The sequence below is a fragment of the Pleurodeles waltl genome, chromosome 6 (genome assembly GCF_031143425.1).
Source record: "Pleurodeles waltl isolate 20211129_DDA chromosome 6, aPleWal1.hap1.20221129, whole genome shotgun sequence".
Taxonomy (NCBI): domain Eukaryota; kingdom Metazoa; phylum Chordata; class Amphibia; order Caudata; family Salamandridae; genus Pleurodeles; species Pleurodeles waltl.
In genome coordinates, this window is record NC_090445.1 from 88,297,453 (window position 1) to 88,319,017 (window position 21,565).

The following is a 21,565-nucleotide window of genomic DNA, read 5'->3' on the forward strand; positions in this document are numbered from 1 at the left end:
TAATGCGCTCCAGGCAATGAAAAAAAACTACATGTGCGCTCATTGACGTTCGTCCGATGCACACGCGCCACTTGGAACACCAGTAATGTGCTGTGCTCGCGCTAGAAATGCCGTTAGGATAACCGGTATCTCAAGGATCAAAAACACTCTGTGCCCCCAAGGTCAAGCTCCGAATACACGGAGACGTTTAGAAACGTTGAAAAATAGCAACAAGAAAAATAAATCAAAAGATAAGGAAACTGTCCCCGACCGTACCGCCGTATAACCGATGAGAAACAGGATCAGCTACTGCAGCCATCGCTTCATCCTCGTCGCCATAAATGAAGTAAGGAATCCAACGAAGAGTGTTGCGGTATTTAACTTGTTTATTGTCTTCAATAAAGCTGCTTAAGTAAACAGTGTAAAAGGGGCACAGAGCAAGGAGAGAAGCGACTCTGAATCCGTGGGCGTCAAGTGGAATGTGCCGACATCATCGGCCTCGTCCGGAGATTCCATATGACACACACGAATTCTAGATCACATCACAACATTTCCCTATGTGCCGGCTGAGCTAGAGGCCAAAATCTACAGGTAGGCACTTTGCAAAAAACAGCTCTGTATTCTGTCAAAAAATGTGATGTGTCCACGTTGTGTTTTGGGGCATTTCCTGTCGCGGGCGCTAGGCCTACCCACACAAGTGAGGTATCATTTTTATCAGGAGACTTGGGGGAACGCTGGGTGGAAGGAAATTTGAGGCTCCTCTCAGATTTCATAACATTCTGTCACTGAAATGTGAGGAAAACGTGTTTATTTAGCCACGTTTTGAGGTTTGCAAGGGATTCTGGGTAACAGAACCTGGTCAGAGCCCCGCAAGTCACCCCATCTTGGATTCCCCTAGGTCTCTAGTTTTCAAAAATGCACAGGTTTGGTAGGTTTCCCTACGTGCCGGCTGAGCTAGAGGCCAAAATCTACAGGTAGGCACTTTGAAAAAAACAGCTCTGTATTCTGTCAAAAAATGGGATGTGTCCACGTTGTGTTTTGGGGCATTTCCTGTCGCGGGCGCTAGGCCTACCCACACAAGTGAGGTATCATTTTTATCAGGAGACTTGGGGGAACGCTGGGTGGAAGGAAATTTGAGGCTCCTCTCAGATTTCATAACTGTCTGTCACTGAAATGTGAGGAAAACGTGTTTATTTAGCCACGTTTTGAGGTTTGCAAGGGATTCTGGGTAACAGAACCTGGTCAGAGCCCCGCAAGTCACCCCATCTTGGATTCCCCTAGGTCTCTAGTTTTGAAAAAATGCACAGGTTTGGTAGATTTCCCTATGTTCCGGCTGAGCTAGAGGCCAAAATCTACAGGTAGGCACTTTGCAAAAAACAGCTCTGTATTCTGTCAAAAAATGTGATGTGTCCACGTTGTGTTTTGGGGCATTTCCTGTCGCGGGCGCTAGGCCTACCCACACAAGTGAGGTATCATTTTTATTGGGAGACTTGGGGGAACGCTGGGTGGAAGGAAATTTGTGGCTCCTCTCAGATTCCAGAACTTTCTGTCACTGAAATGTGAGGAAAACGTGTTTTTTTAGCCACGTTTTGAGGTTTGCAAAGGATTCTGGGTAACAGAACCTGGTCAGAGCTCCACAAGTCACCCCATCTTGGATTCCCCTAGGTCTCTAGTTTTCAAAAATGCACTTGTTTGGTTCGGTTTCCCTACGTGCCGGCTGAGCTAGAGGCCAAAATCTACAGGTAGGCACTTTGAAAAAAACAGCTCTGTTTTCTGTCAAAAAATGGGATGTGTCCACGTTGTGTTTTGGGGCATTTCCTGTCGCGGGCGCTAGGCCTACCCACACAAGTGAGGTATCATTTTTATCAGGAGACTTGGGGGAACGCTGGGTGGAAGGAAATTTGTGGCTCCTCTCAGATTCCAGAACTTTCTGTCACTGAAATGTGAGGAAAACGTGTTTTTTTAGCCACGTTTTGAGGTTTGCAAAGGATTCTGGGTAACAGAACCTGGTCAGAGCTCCACAAGTCACCCCATCTTGGATTCCCCTAGGTCTCTAGTTTTCAAAAATGCACTTGTTTGGTTCGGTTTCCCTACGTGCCGGCTGAGCTAGAGGCCAAAATCTACAGGTAGGCACTTTGAAAAAAACAGCTCTGTTTTCTGTCAAAAAATGGGATGTGTCCACGTTGTGTTTTGGGGCATTTCCTGTCGTGGGCGCTAGGCCTACCCACACAAGTGAGGTATCATTTTTATCAGGAGACTTGGGGGAACGCTGGGTGGAAGGAAATTTGTGGCTCCTCTCAGATTTCATAACTTTCTGTCACTGAAATGTGAGGAAAACGTGTTTATTTAGCCACGTTTTGAGGTTTGCAAGGGATTCTGGGTAACAGAACCTGGTCAGAGCCCCACAAGTCACCCCATCTTGGATTCCCCTATGTCTCTAGCTTTAAAAAATGCACAGGTTTGGTAGGTTTCCCTATGTGGCGGCTGAGCTAGAGGCCAAAATCTACAGGTAGGCACTTTGCAAAAAACAGCTCTGTATTCTGTCAAAAAATGTGATGTGTCCACGTTGTGTTTTGGGGCATTTCCTGTCGCGGGTGCTAGGCCTACCCACACAAGTGAGGTATCATTTTTATCAGGAGACTTGGGGGAACGCTGGGTGGAAGGAAATTTGAGGTTCCTCTCAGATTTCATAACTGTCTGTCACTGAAATGTGAGGAAAACGTGTTTATTTAGCCACATTTTGAGGTTTGCAAGGGATTCTGGGTAACAGAACCCGGTCAGAGCCCCGCAAGTCACCCCATCCTGGATTCCCCTAGGTCTCTAGTTTTCAAAAATGCCCAGGTTTGGTAGATTTCCCTATGTGCCGGCTGAGCTAGAGGCCAAAATCTACAGGTAGGCACTTTGCAAAAAACAGCTCTGTATTCTGTCAAAAAATGTGATGTGTCCACGTTGTGTTTCGGGGCATTTCCTGTCGCGGGCGCTAGGCCTACCCACACAAGTGAGGTATCATTTTTATTGGGAGACTTGGGGGAACGCTGGGTGGAAGGAAATTTGTGGCTCCTCTCAGATTCCAGAACTTTCTGTCACTGAAATGTGAGGAAAACGTGTTTTTTTAGCCACGTTTTGAGGTTTGCAAGGGATTCTGGGTAACAGAACCTGGTCAGAGCCCCACAAGTCACCCCATCTTGGATTCCCCTATGTCTCTAGCTTTAAAAAATGCACAGGTTTGGTAGGTTTCCCTATGTGGCGGCTGAGCTAGAGGCCAAAATCTACAGGTAGGCACTTTGCAAAAAACAGCTCTGTATTCTGTCAAAAAATGTGATGTGTCCACGTTGTGTTTTGGGGCATTTCCTGTCGCGGGTGCTAGGCCTACCCACACAAGTGAGGTATCATTTTTATCAGGAGACTTGGGGGAACGCTGGGTGGAAGGAAATTTGAGGTTCCTCTCAGATTTCATAACTGTCTGTCACTGAAATGTGAGGAAAACGTGTTTATTTAGCCACATTTTGAGGTTTGCAAGGGATTCTGGGTAACAGAACCCGGTCAGAGCCCCGCAAGTCACCCCATCCTGGATTCCCCTAGGTCTCTAGTTTTCAAAAATGCCCAGGTTTGGTAGATTTCCCTATGTGCCGGCTGAGCTAGAGGCCAAAATCTACAGGTAGGCACTTTGCAAAAAACAGCTCTGTATTCTGTCAAAAAATGTGATGTGTCCACGTTGTGTTTCGGGGCATTTCCTGTCGCGGGCGCTAGGCCTACCCACACAAGTGAGGTATCATTTTTATTGGGAGACTTGGGGGAACGCTGGGTGGAAGGAAATTTGTGGCTCCTCTCAGATTCCAGAACTTTCTGTCACTGAAATGTGAGGAAAACGTGTTTTGTTAGCCACGTTTTGAGGTTTGCAAAGGATTCTGGGTAACAGAACCTGGTCAGAGCTCCACAAGTCACCCCATCTTGTAGTCCCCTAGGTCTCTAGTTTTCAAAAATGCACTTGTTTGGTTCGGTTTCCTTACGTGCCGGTTGAGCTAGAGGCCAAAATCTACAGGTAGGCACTTTGAAAAAAACAGCTCTGTTTTCTGTCAAAAAATGGGATGTGTCCACGTTGTGTTTTGGGGCATTTCCTGTCGCGGGCGCTAGGCCTACCCACACAAGTGAGGTATCATTTTTATTGGGAGACTTGGGGGAACGCTGGGTGGAAGGAAATTTGTGGCTCCTCTCAGATTCCAGAACTTTCTGTCACTGAAATGTGAGGAAAACGTGTTTTTTTAGCCACGTTTTGAGGTTTGCAAAGGATTCTGGGTAACAGAACCTGGTCAGAGCTCCACAAGTCACCCCATCTTGGATTCCCCTAGGTCTCTAGTTTTCAAAAATGCACTTGTTTGGTTCGGTTTCCCTACGTGCCGGCTGAGCTAGAGGCCAAAATCTACAGGTAGGCACTTTGAAAAAAACAGCTCTGTTTTCTGTCAAAAAATGGGATGTGTCCACGTTGTGTTTTGGGGCATTTCCTGTCGCGGGCGCTAGGCCTACCCACACAAGTGAGGTATCATTTTTATCAGGAGACTTGGGGGAACGCTGGGTGGAAGGAAATTTGTGGCTCCTCTCAGATTCCAGAACTTTCTGTCACTGAAATGTGAGGAAAACGTGTTTTTTTAGCCACGTTTTGAGGTTTGCAAAGGATTCTGGGTAACAGAACCTGGTCAGAGCTCCACAAGTCACCCCATCTTGGATTCCCCTAGGTCTCTAGTTTTCAAAAATGCACTTGTTTGGTTCGGTTTCCCTACGTGCCGGCTGAGCTAGAGGCCAAAATCTACAGGTAGGCACTTTGAAAAAAACAGCTCTGTTTTCTGTCAAAAAATGGGATGTGTCCACGTTGTGTTTTGGGGCATTTCCTGTCGTGGGCGCTAGGCCTACCCACACAAGTGAGGTATCATTTTTATCAGGAGACTTGGGGGAACGCTGGGTGGAAGGAAATTTGTGGCTCCTCTCAGATTTCATAACTTTCTGTCTCTGAAATGTGAGGAAAACGTGTTTATTTAGCCACGTTTTGAGGTTTGCAAGGGATTCTGGGTAACAGAACCTGGTCAGAGCCCCACAAGTCACCCCATCTTGGATTCCCCTATGTCTCTAGCTTTAAAAAATGCACAGGTTTGGTAGGTTTCCCTATGTGGCGGCTGAGCTAGAGGCAAAAATCTACAGGTAGGCACTTTGCAAAAAACAGCTCTGTATTCTGTCAAAAAATGTGATGTGTCCACGTTGTGTTTTGGGGCATTTCCTGTCGCCGGCGCTAGGCCTACCCACACAAGTGAGGTATCATTTTTATCAGGAGACTTGGGGGAACGCTGGGTGGAAGGAAATTTGAGGTTCCTCTCAGATTTCATAACTGTCTGTCACTGAAATGTGAGGAAAACGTGTTTATTTAGCCACATTTTAAGGTTTGCAAGGGATTCTGGGTAACAGAACCCGGTCAGAGCCCCGCAAGTCACCCCATCCTGGATTCCCCTAGGTCTCTAGTTTTCAAAAATGCCCAGGTTTGGTAGATTTCCCTATGTGCCGGCTGAGCTAGAGGCCAAAATCTACAGGTAGGCACTTTGCAAAAAACAGCTCTGTATTCTGTCAAAAAATGTGATGTGTCCACGTTGTGTTTCGGGGCATTTCCTGTCGCGGGCGCTAGGCCTACCCACACAAGTGAGGTATCATTTTTATTGGGAGACTTGGGGGAACGCTGGGTGGAAGGAAATTTGTGGCTCCTCTCAGATTCCAGAACTTTCTGTCACTGAAATGTGAGGAAAACGTGTTTTTTTAGCCACGTTTTGAGGTTTGCAAAGGATTCTGGGTAACAGAACCTGGTCAGAGCTCCACAAGTCACCCCATCTTGTAGTCCCCTAGGTCTCTAGTTTTCAAAAATGCACTTGTTTGGTTCGGTTTCCTTACGTGCCGGTTGAGCTAGAGGCCAAAATCTACAGGTAGGCACTTTGAAAAAAACAGCTCTGTTTTCTGTCAAAAAATGGGATGTGTCCACGTTGTGTTTTGGGGCATTTCCTGTCGCGGGCGCTAGGCCTACCCACACAAGTGAGGTATCATTTTTATTGGGAGACTTGGGGGAACGCTGGGTGGAAGGAAATTTGTGGCTCCTCTCAGATTCCAGAACTTTCTGTCACCGAAATGAGAGGAAAACGTGTTTTTTTAGCCACATTTTGAGGTTTGCAAAGGATTCTGGGTAACAGAACCTGGTCAGAGCCCCACCAGTCACCCCATCTTGGATTCCCCTAGGTCTCTAGTTTTAAAAAATGCATAGGGTTGGTAGGTTTCCCTAGGTGCCGGCTGAGCTAGAGGCCAAAATCCACAGCTAGGCACTTTGCAAAAAACAGCTCTGTTTTCTGTAAAAAAAATGGGATATGTCCACGTTGTGTTTTGGGGCATTTCCTGTCGCGGGCGCTAGGCCTACCCACACAAGTGAGGTATCATTTTTATTGGGAGACTTGGGGGAACGCTGGGTGGAAGGAAATTTGTGGCTCCTCTCAGATTCCAGAACTTTCTGTCACTGAAATGTGAGGAAAACGTGTTTATTTAGCCACGTTTTGAGGTTTGCAAGGGATTCTGGGTAACAGAACCTGGTCAGAGCCCCACAAGTCACCCCATCTTGGATTCCCCTATGTCTCTAGCTTTAAAAAATGCACAGGTTTGGTAGGTTTCCCTATGTGCCGGCTGAGCTAGAGGCCAAAATCTACAGGTAGGCACTTTGCAAAAAAAAGCTCTGTATTCTGTCAAAAAATGAGATGTGTCCACCATGTGTTTTGGGGCAGTTCCTCTCGCGGGCGCTAGGCCTACCCACACAAGTGAGGTATCATTTTTATTGGGAGACTTGGGGGAACGCTGTCTAGAAGGAAATTTGTGGCTCCTCTCAGATTCCAGAACTTTCTGTCACCGAAATGAGAGGAAAACATGTTTTTTTAGCCACATTTTGAGGTTTGCAAAGGATTCTGGGTAACAGAACCTGGTCAGAGCCCCACCAGTCACCCCATCTTGGATTCCCCTAGGTCTCTAGTTTTCAAAAATGCATAGGGTTGGTAGGTTTCCCTAGGTGCCGGCTGAGCTAGAGGCCAAAATCCACAGCTAGGCACTTTGCAAAAAACAGCTCTGTTTTCTGTAAAGAAAATGGGATGTGTCCACGTTGTGTTTTGGGGCATTTCCTGTCGCGGGCGCTAGGCCACCCACACAAATGAGGTATCATTTTTATTGGGAGACTTGGGGGAACGCTGGGTGGAAGGAAATTTGTGGCTCCTCTCAGATTCCAGAACTTTCTGTCACTGAAATGTGAGGAAAACGTGTTTTTTTAGCCACGTTTTGAGGTTTGCAAAGGATTCTGGGTAACAGAACCTGGTCAGAGCCCCACAAGTCACCCCATCTTGGATTCCTTTAGGTCTTTAGTTTTCAAAAATGCACAGGTTTGGTAGGTTTCCCTATGTGCCGGCTGAGCTAGAGGCCAAAATCTACAGGTAGGCACTTTGCAAAAAACAGCTCTGTATTCTGTCAAAAAATGTGATGTGTCCACGTTGTGTTTTGGGGCATCTCCTGTCGCGGGCGCTAGGCCTACCCACTCAAGTGAGGTATCATTTTTATTGGGAGACTTGGGGGAACGCTGGGTGGAAGGAAATTTGTGGCTCCTCTCAGATTCCAGAACTTTCTGTCACTGAAATGTGAGGAAAACGTGTTTTTTTAGCCACGTTTTGAGGTTTGCAAAGGATTCTGGGTAACAGAACCTGGTCAGAGCTCCACAAGTCACCCCATCTTGGATTCCCCTAGGTCTCTAGTTTTCAAAAATGCACTTGTTTTGTTTGGTTTCCCTACGTGCCGGCTGAGCTAGAGGCCAAAATCTACAGGTAGGCACTTTGAAAAAAACAGCTGTTTTCTGTAAAAAAATGGGATGTGTCCACGTTGTGTTTTGGGGCATTTCCTGTCGCGGGCGCTAGGCCTACCCACACAAGTGAGGTATCATTTTTATCAGGAGACTTGGGGAAACGCTGGGTGGAAGGAAATTTGTGGCTCCTCTCAGATTTCATAACTTTCTGTCACTGAAATGTGAGGAAAACGTGTTTATTTAGCCACGTTTTGAGGTTTGCAAGGGATTCTGGGTAACAGAACCTGGTCAGAGCCCCACAAGTCACCCCATCTTGGATTCCCCTATGTCTCTAGCTTTAAAAAATGCACAGGTTTGGTAGGTTTCCCTATGTGCCGGCTGAGCTAGAGGCCAAAATCTACAGGTAGGCACTTTGCAAAAAACAGCTCTGTATTCTGTCAAAAAATGTGATGTGTCCATGTTGTGTTTTGGGGCATATCCTGTCGCGGGCGCTAGGCCTACCCACACAAGTGAGGTATCATTTTTATCAGGAGACTTGGGGGAACGCTGGGTGGAAGGAAATTTGAGGCTCCTCTCAGATTTCATAACTGTCTGTCACTGAAATGTGAGGAAAACGTGTTTATTTAGCCACGTTTTGAGGTTTGCAAGGGATTCTGGGTAACAGAACCTGGTCAGAGCCCCGCAAGTCACCCCATCTTGGATTCCCCTAGGTCTCTAGTTTTCAAAAATGCACAGGTTTGGTAGATTTCCCTATGTGCCGGCTGAGCTAGAGGCCAAAATCTACAGGTAGGCACTTTGCAAAAAACAGCTCTGTATTCTCTCAAAAAATGTGATGTGTCCACGTTGTGTTTTGGGGCATTTCCTGTCGCGGGCGCTAGGCCTACCCACACAAGTGAGGTATCATTTTTATTGGGAGACTTGGGGGAACGCTGGGTGGAAGGAAATTTGTGGCTCCTCTCAGATTCCAGAACTTTCTGTCACTGAAATGTGAGGAAAACGTGTTTTTTTAGCCACGTTTTGAGGTTTGCAAAGGATTCTGGGTAACAGAACCTGGTCAGAGCTCCACAAGTCACCCCATCTTGTATTCCCCTAGGTCTCTAGTTTTCAAAAATGCACTTGTTTGGTTCGGTTTTCTTACGTGCCGGCTGAGCTAGAGGCCAAAATCTACAGGTAGGCACTTTGAAAAAAACAGCTCTGTTTTCTGTCAAAAAATGGGATGTGTCCACGTTGTGTTTTGGGGCATTTCCTGTCGCGGGCGCTAGGCCTACCCACACAAGTGAGGTATCATTTTTATTGGGAGACTTGGGGGAACGCTGGGTGGAAGGAAATTTGTGGCTCCTCTCAGATTCCAGAACTTTCTGTCACCGAAATGAGCGGAAAACTTGTTTTTTTAGCCACATTTTGAGGTTTGCAAAGGATTCTGGGTAACAGAACCTGGTCAGAGCCCCACCAGTCACCCCATCTTGGATTCCCCTAGGTCTCTAGTTTTCAAAAATGCATAGGGTTGGTAGGTTTCCCTAGGTGCCGGCTGAGCTAGAGGCCAAAATCCACAGCTAGGCACTTTGCAAAAAACAGCTCTGTTTTCTGTAAAAAAAAATGGGATGTGTCCACGTTGTGTTTTGGGGCATTTCCTGTCGCGGGCGCTAGGCCTACCCACACAAGTGAGGTATCATTTTTATTAGGAGACTTGGGGGAACGCTGGGTGGAAGGAAATTCGTGGCTCCTCTCAGATTTCATAACTTTCTGTCACTGAAATGTGAGGAAAAAGTGTTTTTTTAGCCACGTTTTGAGGTTTGCAAAGGATTCTGGGTAACAGAACCTGGTCAGAGCCCCACAAGTCTCCCCATCTTGGATTCCCCTAGGTCTTTAGTTTTCAAAAATGCACAGGTTTGGTAGGTTTCCCTATGTGCCGGCTGAGCTAGAGGCCAAAATCTACAGGTAGGCACTTTGAAAAAAACAGCTCTGTTTTCTGTCAAAAAATGGGATGTGTCCACGTTGTGTTTTGGGGCATTTCCTGTTGCGGGCGCTAGGCCTACCTACACAAGTGAGGTATCATTTTTATCAGGAGACTTGGGGGAACGCTGGGTGGAAGGAAATTTGTGGCTCCTCTCAGATTCCAGAACTTTCTGTCACTGAAATGTGAGGAAAACGTGTTTATTTAGCCACGGTTTGAGGTTTGCAAGGGATTCTGGGTAACAGAACCTGGTCAGAGCCCCACAAGTTACCCCATCTTGGATTCCCCTATGTCTCTAGCTTTCAAAAATGCACAGGTTTGGTAGGTTTCCTGAAGTAAGGAATCCAACGAAGAGTGTTGCGGTATTTAACTTGTTTATTGTCTTCAATAAAGCCGCTTAAGTAAACAGTGTAAAAGGGGCACAGAGCAAGGAGAGAAGCGACTCTGAATCCGTGGGCGTCAAGTGGAATGTGCCGACATCATCGGCCTCGTCCGGAGATTCCATATGACACACACGAATTCTAGATCACATCACAACATCCCCCCTCTTTTAATAAAAAACAATCTTCATTTAACCAATACAACCAATGAAAATAACAACATCACCCTGAACAACCAAAACTGATGTGTTAGTAAAACTATATACAAAGTCATTGTAAAACCTAATACAATGTAACAATCTACTAAAAGAATGTTGGCCATAGAAATAGTTTTCACGACATTACCAAATCACCAAACATATCCAGTCTACGACATTACATAATCACTGAACTTGGCCGGTCTACGGGACTCCCTGCGAAATTCTCTACGGGACTCCCTGCGAAATTCCTTCTTACCCTTATCCTCCCTTTTACAGTAAGAGTCCCTCTTTGCACAATTAGAAGAGTTGTGAACAACAGTTTCATTGTTACTGGTTTGACAACCTTCATGCTCACCCCTCATTCGAACACTGGGATCTAAAGCTAAACGTGTGACTCCCCACCAGCATCCATCCGACAATCTAGCTGCATTTTTGCGTACTTCCAGAACTTGTTGGGGCTCTTTAAACTTCGAAAAACCCTTTCTGACTATCAAAGGATTTTTAACTCTCACCCAATCACCAACCTTGAGGACTTTTTTTTTCGGTGTAACCCTCCACCTATTTCTTCCCATTTCATCAGAATTACCTTTTGCTGACTGCCAAGCCTCCCTCAGATTACTACCTTCATGAAGTAGATCAATCATCCAAAAAGGACATAGTTCTGAGGTCGCAATCCTACCCCTCATCAATTCAAAAGGAGTCTTGCCCGTGGCAACATGTGGTGTTGTGCGATGAGATCAAATCAATTCTTTAATGGCTTGCCCTACAGACATGTTAGATTTAATTGCTGCTTGGATACACTCAACAAGTACACGATTAAAGCGTTCAACAATACCATTACTTTGAGGATGATAGAGAGGCGTCCTTATGTGTTTGATGCCACACTTGTTCAAAAAATGGGTCATATCCGTAGATACAAATTGTACTCCGTTGTCCGTCATTATTTGTTCAGGTAATCCTTCCCTACTGAAAACATCTTTTAGACATTTAATAACACTTTGTGTAGTGGGAAGTCTTATAGGAAATACCTCAACCCATCTAGAAAGATGATCTACTATAACCATAAAATACCTCAAATCCGGAGGTAGTACATGATAAGGACCAAGAAAATCTAAACCAATTTTCTGCCAAGCTCTTTCTGGTGATGGAACAAAAGAATCACAACTTCCTTGAGTAACCAGAACTTTGTCACTTACACAACACCTGGGGCAACTCTTCACTAGCTCATCAATTTCCTTATCCATCCTTGGCCACCAGAAATCAGATCTTAATTTCCTTTTTGTGATAGTAGAACCAAGATGACCAATATGTGTTTTAAGAATCAGGTCTCTCCTAAGACACTCTGGTGGAATAAGTTTGTCACCTCTAATAAGTTTGTCACCCTCAACAGACAATTCCTCAGAAATTTTCCAAAAAGGTTGTAAATTAGGCGAGAGAGTCTTCTCTTTAGGCCACCCAATCTTCACATAATGAATGACATCGCACAACAGTTTGTCATTATGTAACGACTTAATCCACACATTTTCATCCAAAGACTCAGCAATGCATGCTATAAAACATTCTTCAACCTCAGTATCCCATTCAAGTTGTTCCTCTTCATCTGATATAGGTAAACGGGATAGGCAATCAGCCCTACTGTTTTTTCCTCCCGGAATATACTCAATCGAAAAATTAAACTCTAACAATTTGGCAGATAACCGTGCTATGCGAGCAGTTGAGCGTTTAATTTTCCTTCCTGATAAAATTTCCACCAGGGGACGGTGATCAGTTTTTAATGTAAAATGCCTACCCCAGAGGTATTGTTTGAATTTTTCCGCACTCCATACACAGGCCAGGAGTTCTTTTTCAATAACAGAACACTTCCGCTCAACTACCCGCAATGTCCTTGAAGCAAACCCAATGGTGCACTCCTTGCCCCCATCAGAAACCTGTGTTAACACTGCGCCCAACCCATATTCACATGCATCCACAGTTACAATGGTCTTTTTACTATCTGAAAAAGGTTGTAAAACTGGTGAGTTGACAATCTGTTGTTTAATGTGCTCAAAAGCCTTATTGCACTCTTTAGACCAAAAGAACAATTGCTTGCTTTTAAGCATAGCCCTAAAACATTCAGAAGTCTTAGCAAAATCCTTTAAAAACTTTGCATAAAATTCACATAATCCCAAAAAAGAAAGCAACTGTTCTTTAGTCTTGGGTGCAGGAGCATCGAGAATGCTCTTCACTAACTTAGGCCTGGGTTTGACACCGTGCTCAGATAAAACATGTCCTAGATACTCTATTTCCCGAGTTTTAAAGAGACATTTGTCTCTCCTTAAAGTGACACCTCTTTCTTCTAGAGTTTGCAAAACCCCTTCTAAAACTCTATCATGAACCACCTCAGTGTCAGCAAAGATTAGAATATCATCCTGAAACGTGACTACATTGGGGTTGTCGGGGAACATGTCAGTCATTATTCTCTGAAAAGCAGCAGCCGCAGATGCCAAACCAAAAGGTAATCTGCAAAACTGGAAAGTCCCATCAGGCGTTACAAAAGCTGTGAGATAACGAGAAATAGCATCAAGCTCTACTTGGTGGTATGCCGATCTAAGATCCAACTTCGTAAACCAACTAGCAGAACCAGCTTTTGCTATTAAATCATCAATCCCAGGCAACGGAAAACTATCAACCCAGATCGCTTCATTCACACTTCTTAAGTCCACACACAACCTCAGGTCACCAGAGCTTTTCTTCGCTAGAACAATAGGAGATAACCAAAGTGTGGCTTCAACCTTCTCTATTATGCCTTGTTCACACATATCCTTCAACAACCTAGACAATTCTGCCCTTACACTAAATGGAACATTCCTCAGTTTATGCTTCACAGGGACAACACCCTGTTTTAATTTGATAGTGTGTGTGACATTAGATATTTTACCCAACTTGTCCTGGAACAATCCTTTAAACCTCCGTTGCCAAGGACAACCCACCTCAGAAGATGTTTTAATACAGTTGGTATTGCTCCTATCAATAGACACTGGTCTAATCTTTCCTGGTTTAATGATTAATTTAAAATCAGCTTGATGAATTAAGCCCAGAACGTTAATACCTTTCCTTGCCACATATACCTTCCCATGAATGGTCTCGCCAGAAATGGACAAAGTAGTCCAAAAATACCCAATCAAGTCAATCCTACTCCCTTCAAACGCCAAGGTAGTAACGTCGGGAGGGAAAAGAGTTTTGTCACTCCAAAACTCATTGAATTTGTCAAATGAGACAATAGTAATTCGTGCTCCTGTATCCACTAACAACTTGACAGCAACACCTCCCACCAACACCTCAATGTCAGGATCCAGGACCATTTTGCTAGCAGATGACATATTGTCCTTGACCACTAATACAAGTTCATTTTCATCCTGTTGCACCTTTCCCTCTTCAGCATCAATAACACAACGGACACTGCCTCTCTTCCCACCTCTGCAAACACGTGAAAAATGTCCCAGTTTGTTGCAGTTCCTGCATTGTTGGTTGACCGCAGGACAATTCCTGAAAGAGGAAACGTGGTTCAAAGATCCACATCTGTAACACATAGGGCCTGATTCTGGCGGGCGGCGGAGGCCGCCCGCCAGAATTCCGCCCTCCAAAATACCGCGCCGCGGTCAAAAGACCGCGGCGGGTATTTCAAGTTTTCCCCTGGGCTGGCGGGCGGCCGCCAAAAGGCCGCCCGCCAGCCCAGGGGAAAACGACCTTCCCACGAGGATGCCGGCTCGTAATCGAGCCGGCGGAGTGGGAAGGTGCGACGGGTGCAGTTGCACCCGTCGCGTATTTCACTGTCTGCCAAGCAGACAGTGAAATACTTGTAGGGACCCTCTTACGGGGGCCCCTGCCGTGCCCATGCCATTGGCATGGGCACGGCAGGGGCCCCCAGGGGCCCCGCAGCACCCCCTACCGCCATCCTGTTCATGGCGGGTTTCCCGCCATGAACAGGATGGCGGTAGGGGCTGTCAGAATCCTCATGGCGGCGGAGCGCGCTCCGCCGCCATGAAGGATTCCCCCGAGCAGCGGTAAGTCGGCGGGAGCCCGCCGACTTGCCGCATCTGACCGCGGCTGAACCGCCGCGGTCAGAATGCTCGTGGGAGCACTGCCAGCCTGTTGGCGGTGCTCCCGTGGTCGGTGGCCCTGGCGGCCACCGGCCGCCAGGGTCAGAATGACCCCCATAGTCTTTTGATTTCCTCTGGAAGATAAGGCATTTTTCAAAAGTGGAGTAAAATCTGTTTTTTTCTCAGGACGAAACTGTTTCTTGTGATCATTGATCTGCGAATTCACCACTGCACCTGAAATGGAAACATTAGATAAAGACAATTCTAATTGCTTAGCATCTTCTAAAGAACACTCAATGCTTTTCGCTATGTCTATGGCTTTGTCCAAAGATGGATCTTTGCACGTTAACAATTTTTCTTGGATTCTTTTAGAGTAGCATCTTGCCACAAGTTGATCTCGTATCAATTGTGAGGTAAAATTTTCGAATTCACAATTGGCAGCTAACACTTTTAAAGCAGTAATGAAAGAATCCACACTTTCATTAGGATTTTGCACTCTGGTAAAGAATTTGTATCTATGTACTACAACATTCTTAGTTTTGATGAAATGCTTGTCCAGCTGCGCAACCGCCATTTCAAACTCATCTAATTCTTCTTCTTCACGTAATTCATAAACTGGTAGATGGTCAAAAATATTCTGTCCTTCCATACCCAAATAATAGTACATCAAACTTTTTTTTCTCTCAGGCCTAAATTTATGGCCGTCAATAGCTCCTAAATAGGCCTTGAATGAGCGTAACCATAATCGCCATTCCAAAGAAGGATCACCAGGGTCCTGTAAAAAAGGTGATGGTGGTAATACGTTTTGCATTTCTTTTTAAAGAAAGTAAAACAAAAAAAACACTAAACAAAGGCAAAAGGACAAGGAAAAAAAAAAATGATGGTTGTGTATAAACAAAAATCCCACGAAAGATAGTCTTCCAGCAAGAAGTTAATTCTTTCCCCAATCTTTCCTGGTCCTATTTCTATTTTGATGATCAGAAGGTTTCAGAATAAGGTCCTTCTTCTCTGTTCCTTGTTCTTCATGCGAGTGCGAAGCAGCGAAAAAAAAACAGAAAATCAGCACTCAATATTGACTGCACACGTAAGGTAGGAGCGCTGTACAAATTAATGCGCTCCAGGCAATGAAAAAAAACTACATGTGCGCTCATTGACGTTCGTCCGATGCACACGCGCCACTTGGAACACCAGTAATGTGCTGTGCTCGCGCTAGAAATGCCGTTAGGATAACCGGTATCTCAAGGATCAAAAACACTCTGTGCCCCCAAGGTCAAGGCCAAGACACGGAGACGTTTAGAAACGTTGAAAAATAGCAACAAGAAAAATAAATCAAAAGATAAGGAAACTGTCCCCGACCGTACCGCCGTATAACCGATGAGAAACAGGATCAGCTACTGCAGCCATCGCTTCATCCTCGTCGCCATAAATGAAGTAAGGAATCCAACGAAGAGTGTTGCGGTATTTAACTTGTGTAAAAGGGGCACAGAGCAAGGAGAGAAGCGACTCTGAATCCGTGGGCGTCAAGTGGAATGTGCCGACATCATCGGCCTCGTCCGGAGATTCCATATGACACACACGAATTCTAGATCACATCACAACATTTCCCTATGTGCCGGCTGAGCTAGAGGCCAAAATCTACAGGTAGGCACTTTGCAAAAAACAGCTCTGTATTCTGTCAAAAAATGTGATGTGTCCACGTTGTGTTTTGGGGCATTTCCTGTCACGGGCGCTAGGCCTAACCACACAAGTGAGGTATCATTTTTATCAGGAGACTTGGGGGAACGCTGGGTGGAAGGAAATTTGAGGCTCCTCTCAGATTTCATAACATTCTGTCACTGAAATGTGAGGAAAACGTGTTTATTTAGCCACGTTTTGAGGTTTGCAAGGGATTCTGGGTAACAGAACCTGGTCAGAGCCCCGCAAGTCACCCCATCTTGGATTCCCCTAGGTCTCTAGTTTTCAAAAATGCACAGGTATGGTAGGTTTCCCTACGTGCCGGCTGAGCTAGAGGCCAAAATCTACAGGTAGGCACTTTGAAAAAAACAGCTCTGTATTCTGTCAAAAAATGGGATGTGTCCACGTTGTGTTTTGGGGCATTTCCTGTCGCGGGCGCTAGGCCTACCCACACAAGTGAGGTATCATTTTTATCAGGAGACTTGGGGGAACGCTGGGTGGAAGGAAATTTGAGGCTCCTCTCAGATTTCATAACTGTCTGTCACTGAAATGTGAGGAAAACGTGTTTATTTAGCCACGTTTTGAGGTTTGCAAGGGATTCTGGGTAACAGAACCTGGTCAGAGCCCCGCAAGTCACCCCATCTTGGATTCCCCTAGGTCTCTAGTTTTGAAAAAATGCACAGGTTTGGTAGATTTCCCTATGTTCCGGCTGAGCTAGAGGCCAAAATCTACAGGTAGGCACTTTGCAAAAAACAGCTCTGTATTCTGTCAAAAAATGTGATGTGTCCACGTTGTGTTTTGGGGCATTTCCTGTCGCGGGCGCAAGGCCTACCCACACAAGTGAGGTATCATTTTTATTGGGAGACTTGGGGGAACGCTGGGTGGAAGGAAATTTGTGGCTCCTCTCAGATTCCAGAACTTTCTGTCACTGAAATGTGAGGAAAACGTGTTTTTTTAGCCACGTTTTGAGGTTTGCAAAGGATTCTGGGTAACAGAACCTGGTCAGAGCTCCACAAGTCACCCCATCTTGGATTCCCCTAGGTCTCTAGTTTTCAAAAATGCACTTGTTTGGTTCGGTTTCCCTACGTGCCGGCTGAGCTAGAGGCCAAAATCTACAGGTAGGCACTTTGAAAAAAACAGCTCTGTTTTCTGTCAAAAAATGGGATGTGTCCACGTTGTGTTTTGGGGCATTTCCTGTCGCGGGCGCTAGGCCTACCCACACAAGTGAGGTATCATTTTTATCAGGAGACTTGGGGAACGCTGGGTGGAAGGAAATTTGTGGCTCCTCTCAGATTCCAGAACTTTCTGTCACTGAAATGTGAGGAAAACGTGTTTTTTTAGCCACGTTTTGAGGTTTGCAAAGGATTCTGGGTAACAGAACCTGGTCAGAGCTCCACAAGTCACCCCATCTTGGATTCCCCTAGGTCTCTAGTTTTCAAAAATGCACTTGTTTGGTTCGGTTTCCCTACGTGCCGGCTGAGCTAGAGGCCAAAATCTACAGGTAGGCACTTTGAAAAAAACAGCTCTGTTTTCTGTCAAAAAATGGGATGTGTCCACGTTGTGTTTTGGGGCATTTCCTGTCGTGGGCGCTAGGCCTACCCACACAAGTGAGGTATCATTTTTATCAGGAGACTTGGGGGAACGCTGGGTGGAAGGAAATTTGTGGCTCCTCTCAGATTTCATAACTTTCTGTCACTGAAATGTGAGGAAAACGTGTTTATTTAGCCACGTTTTGAGGTTTGCAAGGGATTCTGGGTAACAGAACCTGGTCAGAGCCCCACAAGTCACCCCATCTTGGATTCCCCTATGTCTCTAGCTTTAAAAAATGCACAGGTTTGGTAGGTTTCCCTATGTGGCGGCTGAGCTAGAGGCCAAAATCTACAGGTAGGCACTTTGCAAAAAACAGCTCTGTATTCTGTCAAAAAATGTGATGTGTCCACGTTGTGTTTTGGGGCATTTCCTGTTGCGGGCGCTAGGCCTACCCACACAAGTGAGGTATCATTTTTATCAGGAGACTTGGGGGAACGCTGGGTGGAAGGAAATTTGAGGTTCCTCTCAGATTTCATAACTGTCTGTCACTGAAATGTGAGGAAAACGTGTTTATTTAGCCACATTTTGAGGTTTGCAAGGGATTCTGGGTAACAGAACCCGGTCAGAGCCCCGCAAGTCACCCCATCCTGGATTCCCCTAGGTCTCTAGTTTTCAAAAATGCCCAGGTTTGGTAGATTTCCCTATGTGCCGGCTGAGCTAGAGGCCAAAATCTACAGGTAGGCACTTTGCAAGAAACAGCTCTGTATTCTGTCAAAAAATGTGATGTGTCCACGTTGTGTTTCGGGGCATTTCCTGTCGCGGGCGCTAGGCCTACCCACACAAGTGAGGTATCATTTTTATTGGGAGACTTGGGGGAACGCTGGGTGGAAGGAAATTTGTGGCTCCTCTCAGATTCCAGAACTTTCTGTCACTGAAATGTGAGGAAAACGTGTTTTTTTAGCCACGTTTTGAGGTTTGCAAAGGATTCTGGGTAACAGAACCTGGTCAGAGCTCCACAAGTCACCCCATCTTGTAGTCCCCTAGGTCTCTAGTTTTCAAAAATGCACTTGTTTGGTTCGGTTTCCTTACGTGCCGGTTGAGCTAGAGGCCAAAATCTACAGGTAGGCACTTTGAAAAAAACAGCTCTGTTTTCTGTCAAAAAATGGGATGTGTCCACGTTGTGTTTTGGGGCATTTCCTGTCGCGGGCGCTAGGCCTACCCACACAAGTGAGGTATCATTTTTATTGGGAGACTTGGGGGAACGCTGGGTGGAAGGAAATTTGTGGCTCCTCTCAGATTCCAGACCTTTCTGTCACCGAAATGAGAGGAAAAAGTGTTTTTTTAGCCACATTTTGAGGTTTGCAAAGGATTCTGGGTAACAGAACCTGGTCAGAGCCCCACCAGTCACCCCATCTTGGATTCCCCTAGGTCTCTAGTTTTCAAAAATGCATAGGGTTGGTAGGTTTCCCTAGGTGCCGGCTGAGCTAGAGGCCAAAATCCACAGCTAGGCACTTTGCAAAAAACAGCTCTGTTTTCTGTAAAGAAAATGGGATGTGTCCACGTTGTGTTTTGGGGCATTTCCTGTCGCGGGCGCTAGGCCACCCACACAAATGAGGTATCATTTTTATTGGGAGACTTGGGGGAACGCTGGGTGGAAGGAAATTTGTGGCTCCTCTCAGATTCCAGAACTTTCTGTCACTGAAATGTGAGGAAAACGTGTTTTTTTAGCCACGTTTTGAGGTTTGCAAAGGATTCTGGGTAACAGAACCTGGTCAGAGCCCCACAAGTCACTCCATCTTGGATTCCTTTAGGTCTTTAGTTTTCAAAAATGCACAGGTTTGGTAGGTTTCCCTATTTGCCGGCTGAGCTAGAGGCCAAAATCTCCAGGTAGGCACTTTGCAAAAAACAGCTCTGTATTCTGTCAAAAAATGTGATGTGTCCACGTTGTGTTTTGGGGCATCTCCTGTCGCGGGCGCTAGGCCTACCCACTCAAGTGAGGTATCATTTTATTGGGAGACTTGGGGGAACGCTGGGTGGAAGGAAATTTGTGGCTCCTCTCAGATTCCAGAACTTTCTGTCACTGAAATGTGAGGAAAACGTGTTTTTTTAGCCACGTTTTGAGGTTTGCAAAGGATTCTGGGTAACAGAACCTGGTCAGAGCTCCACAAGTCACCCCATCTTGGATTCCCCTAGGTCTCTAGTTTTCAAAAATGCACTTGTTTTGTTCGGTTTCCCTACGTGCCGGCTGAGCTAGAGGCCAAAATCTACAGGTAGGCACTTTGAAAAAAACAGCTGTTTTCTGTCAAAAAATGGGATGTGTCCACGTTGTGTTTTGGGGCATTTCCTGTCGCGGGCGCTAGGCCTACCCACACAAGTGAGGTATCATTTTTATCAGGAGACTTGGGGAAACGCTGGGTGGAAGGAAATTTGTGGCTCCTCTCAGATTTCATAACTTTCTGTCACTGAAATGTGAGGAAAACGTGTTTATTTAGCCACGTTTTGAGGTTTGCAAGGGATTCTGGGTAACAGAACCTGGTCAGAGCCCCACAAGTCACCCCATCTTGGATTCCCCTATGTCTCTAGCTTTAAAAAATGCACAGGTTTGGTAGGTTTCCCTATGTGCCGGCTGAGCTAGAGGCCAAAATCTACAGGTAGGCACTTTGCAAAAAACAGCTCTGTATTCTGTCAAAAAATGTGATGTGTCCATGTTGTGTTTTGGGGCATATCCTGTCGCGGGTGCTAGGCCTACCCACACAAGTGAGGTATCATTTTTATCAGGAGACTTGGGGGAACGCTGGGTGGAAGGAAATTTGAGGCTCCTCTCAGATTTCATAACTGTCTGTCACTGAAATGTGAGGAAAACGTGTTTATTTAGCCACGTTTTGAGGTTTGCAAGGGATTCTGGGTAACAGAACCTGGTCAGAGCCCCGCAAGTCACCCCATCTTGGATTCCCCTAGGTCTCTAGTTTTCAAAAATGCTCAGGTTTGGTAGATTTCCCTATGTGCCGGCTGAGCTAGAGGCCAAAATCTACAGGTAGGCACTTTGCAAAAAACAGCTCTGTATTCTCTCAAAAAATGTGATGTGTCCACGTTGTGTTTTGGGGCATTTCCTGTCGCGGGCGCTAGGCCTACCCACACAAGTGAGGTATCATTTTTATTGGGAGACTTGGGGGAACGCTGGGTGGAAGGAAATTTGTGGCTCCTCTCAGATTCTAGAACTTTCTGTCACTGAAATGTGAGGAAAACGTGTTTTTTTAGCCACGTTTTGAGGTTTGCAAAGGATTCTGGGTAACAGAACCTGGTCAGAGCTCCACAAGTCACCCCATCTTGTATTCCCCTAGGTCTCTAGTTTTCAAAAATGCACTTGTTTGGTTCGGTTTCCTTACGTGCCGGCTGAGCTAGAGGCCAAAATCTACAGGTAGGCACTTTGAAAAAAACAGCTCTGTTTTCTGTCAAAAAATGGGATGTGTCCACGTTGTGTTTTGGGGCATTTCCTGTCGCGGGCGCTAGGCCTACCCACACAAGTGAGGTATCATTTTTATTGGGAGACTTGGGGGAACGCTGGGTGGAAGGAAATTTGTGGCTGCTCTCAGATTCCAGAACTTTCTGTCACCGAAATGAGAGGAAAACGTGTTTTTTTAGCCACATTTTGAGGTTTGCAAAGGATTCTGGGTAACAGAACCTGGTCAGAGCCCCACAAGTCACCCCATCTTGGATTCCTTTAGGTCTTTAGTTTTCAAAAATGCACAGGTTTGGTAGGTTTCCCTATTTGCCGGCTGAGCTAGAGGCCAAAATCTACAGGTAGGCACTTTGCAAAAAACAGCTCTGTATTCTGTCAAAAAATGTGATGTGTCCACGTTGTGTTTTGGGGCATCTCCTGTCGCGGGCGCTAGGCCTACCCACTCAAGTGAGGT